Raw genomic sequence first — 4119 nt, 5'->3', positions numbered from 1 at the left:
GCGATAACGGTGTGGTGTGTTTGTGTTTCTTCGAAATCCTTATGCTGTAGGTAGAACGTTTTACTGCCATATGCTCCTATAGCTATTACATTTGGATCTGTAATTGTAATGACTCGGCAGTCTTATTAAAGAATTAAGCGAACTACAATGTTCTCGCTCCGACGTTTCGGTCCTGGTTTGGGACCTTCTTCAGGGATAAAGAATTGTTCGCTCTTGTCCTAATACTTTTAGCCTGTCGTGTTGTCCTTTTCGTTTAAACATTTGTGGAATCTGTTGTAGGTGTACTAAACGGTCAACGGCATTGTTCTAGTAGCGGGAGTATTTGGCGTTTTCTTTGCACTGTTCCACTGTCGGGTGTAGGCGAGAACATTGTAGTTCGCTTAATTCTTTCATAAGACTGCCGAGCCATTACAATTAAAGATCCAAGGTGACATCCAGTCGAAAATACCGCCCAAGCTATTACATTTGGCTGGCATCATGGGTTGTTTTTACGACGGAGATTGCGGAGACTATACTATGCTATCAGAGATGACCAAATTTTGGTCTACATGGTTTATGAATGGCCCTCTAGGTGACGAGGTAGGAACAGGAAGCTGTACACGCAGTCCAATATAAGCGAGGGCCTTAAAACGACTCTGTTGCGACTTTAGAAACAGACGGAGTCCTTCGCTTTCGCAGGTAGGCCAAAGGTGTAACGGATGTGACTGCTTTTGATAAGCATTCGCAGAAGCGGATTAGGAAGCCGTCAGGTGAGGAGCTGCCTGGTGGTGCCCGCAAGGCTAGGCGGTTACTAATCCCGAAGGTCGGCAGTAATGCCGGTAAGTCGGACCCCAGCCAGACGTCCCGGAAAGCCGGGAAGGATGGGCCTAAAAAGGCTGGCCCGTCCCGGGTGGAAAGGAAGAGGGGGTTGCGACCATTGTAAGACCCTCAGAAACCACAAAGTAGGACAAACCGTGGGAAGGACCCCCCATGGACGAAAGTTGAGCGGAAATGGAAGCAGAAAAATGCTAGATGGGCAGGAGCGTAGGGACAACAAACCTAGGAGACGTAGGAAGGTGAATATGCAGGTGATATGCAGAGGCGCGTGATTGGTTGGTGGCCGATCGACGAAAGAATGTGCAGGTTGAGGATCATGGGTCGATTCTTCAACTTCAGCATAATAAACGTTCACAGCTCACACTCCGGAAGCACTGATGATGACAAAGACGCATTTTACGCGCAGCTCGAACGCGAGTACGACCGCTGCCCAAACCACGACGTCAAGATCTTCATGGGAGATTCAAACGCTCAGGTAGGCCAGGAGGAGGAATTCAGAACAACGATTGGTAAGTTCAGCGCCCACCAGCAGACGAACGAAAATGGCCTACGACTCATTGATTTCGCCGCCTCCAAAAATATGGCCATACGTAGCACATTTTTCCAACACAGCCTCCCTTATCGTTACACCTGGAGATCACCACAGCAGACGGAATCTCAAATCGACCACGTTCTGATTGACGGACGGCACTTCTCCGACATTATCAACGTCAGGACCTATCGTGGCGCCAACATTGACTCCGACCACTATCTGGTGATGGTCAAACTGCGCCCAAAACTCTCCGTCATCAATAATGTACGGTTCCGGCGACCGCCACGGTATAACCTAGAGCGACTGAAACAACCGCCTCAGCATACGCGCAAAATCTCGAGGCCGCGTTGCCAGACGAAGGCGAGCTCGATGTGACCCCTCTAGAGGACTGCTGGAGTACAATGAAAGCAGCCATCAACGACGCAGCCGAGAGTACCATCGGGTGTGGAACGGAATCGACGGAACGAATGGTTTGACGAAGACTACATAACGGTTTTGGATAAGAAGAACGCATCGAGGGAGGTTATGCTGCAGCAAGGGACTCGACAGAACGTGGAACGTTATAAACAGAAGCGGAAACAGCAGACCCGCCTCTTTCGGGAGAAAAAGCGCCGCCTGGAAGAAGCGGAGTGTGAAGAAATGGAACTGCTGTGCCGTTCCCAAGAAACACGGAAGTTCTATCAGAAGCTCAACGCATCCCGCAACGGCTTCGTGCCGCGAGCTGAAATATGCAGGGATAAAGACGGAGGCCTTTTGACGGACGGACGTGAGGTGATCGAAAGGTGGAAGCAGCACTTCGATCAGCACCTGAACGGCGTGGAGAACGTAGGCACGGGAGCCCACGGCAACGGAGGAAACGACGACGCCAGTGCAGCGGAGGACGGAAATGAACCAACTCCCACGCTGAGGGAAGTTAAGGATGCCATTCACCAGCTCAAAACCAACAAAGCAGCTGGTAAGGATGGTATCGCAGCTGAACTCATCAAGATGGGCCCAGAAAAGTTGGCCAACTGCTCAAAACCAACAAAGCAGCTGGTAAGGATGGTATCGCAGCTGAACTCATCAAGATGGGCCCAGAAAAGTTGGCCAACTGTCTGCATCGGCTGATAGTCAGGATCTGGGAAACCGAACAGCTACCGGAGGAGTGGAAGGAAGGGGTAATCTGCCCCAGTCACAAGAAAGGCGACCATTTGGAATGTGAGAACTTCAGGGCGATCACTATTTTGAATGCTGCCTACAAAGTGCTATCCCAGATCATCTTCCGTCGTCTGTCACCTAAAACAAATGAGTTCGTGAGAAGTTACCAAGCCGACTTCATCGACGGTCGGTCGACAACGGACCAGATCTTTACCGTACGGCAAATCCTCCAGAAATGCCGTGAATACCAGGTCCCAACGCATCACCTGTTCATCGACTTCAAAGCGGCATACGACAGTATCGACCGCGCAGAGCTATGGAGAATCATGGACGAAAACGGCTTTCCTGGGAAGCTGACTAGACTGATTAAAGCAACGATGGACGGTGTGCAAAACTGCGTAAGGGTTTCTGGTGAACTATCTAGTTCATTCGAATCTCGCCGGGGACTGCGACAAGGTGATGGACTCTCATGCCTACTCTTCAACATCGCTCTGGAAGGTGTGATGCGACGAGCCGGGCTCAACAGCCGGGGTACGATTTTCACAAAATCCGGACAATTTGTGTGCTTTGCGGACGACATGGACATTATTGCCAGAACATTTGGAACGGTGGCAGAGCTGTACACCCGCCTGAAACGCGAAGCAGCAAAGGTCGGACTGGTGGTGAATGCCTCAAAAACAAAGTACATGCTGGTAGGCGGAACCGAAAACGACCGGATGCGTCTGGGTAGTAATGTTACGATAGACGGGGATACTTTCGAGGTGGTGGAGGAATTCGTCTACCTCGGATCCTTACTGACGGCTGACAACAACGTAAGCCGTAAAATTCGGTGGCGCATCATCAGCGGAAGTCGGGCCTACTATGGGCTCCAGAAGAAACTGCGGTCGAAAAAGATTCACCCACGCACCAAATGCACCATGTACAAAACGCTAATAAGACCGGTAATCCTCTACGGGCACGAGACATGGACCATGCTCGAGGAGGACCTGCAAGCACTCGGAGTTTTCGAGCGACGCGTGCTAAGGACGATCTTTGGTGGTGTGCAGGAGAACGGTGTGTGGCGGAGAAGAATGAACCACGAGCTCGCTGCACTTTACGGCGAACCCAGCATCCAGAAGGTGGCCAAAGCCGGAAGGATACGGTGGGCAGGGCATGTTGCAAGAATGCCGGACAACAACCCTGCAAAGCTGGTGTTTGCAACTGATCCGGTTGGCACAAGAAGGCGTGGAGCGCAGAGAGCATGATGGGCGGACCAGGTGGAGCGTGACTTGGCGAGCATCGGGCGCGAACGAGGATGGAGAGCGGCAGCCACGAACCGTGTATTATGGAGAAATATTGTTGATTCAGTTTTATCTTGAATTTGATGTAATACTAAATAAATGAAATAAATGGCTCCCAGGGATCCTTAAGAAAGACATAGAAGTAGTCCCGAAGCGAAACTTTGCGAAACTTTTTTTGTATGGAACGGTTTGTATGGGGAAAATTTGTTTATTCTAAAGTGGCATTATTTATTAGTTTTACAATCAACTTTTCTAAGTCTGATATGTCATTCGAAAGGTTTATAAGTAAGCTTTAAGAAACTACTTTAAAAGTTGAACATTTTCTAGTTTAGCCGAAGATATTCGAAGATGAAC

This window comes from Aedes albopictus, chromosome 2 (assembly GCF_035046485.1).
Source record: "Aedes albopictus strain Foshan chromosome 2, AalbF5, whole genome shotgun sequence".
Lineage (NCBI taxonomy): Eukaryota > Metazoa > Arthropoda > Insecta > Diptera > Culicidae > Aedes > Aedes albopictus.
Note: the sequence above shows the minus strand (reverse complement) of the source record.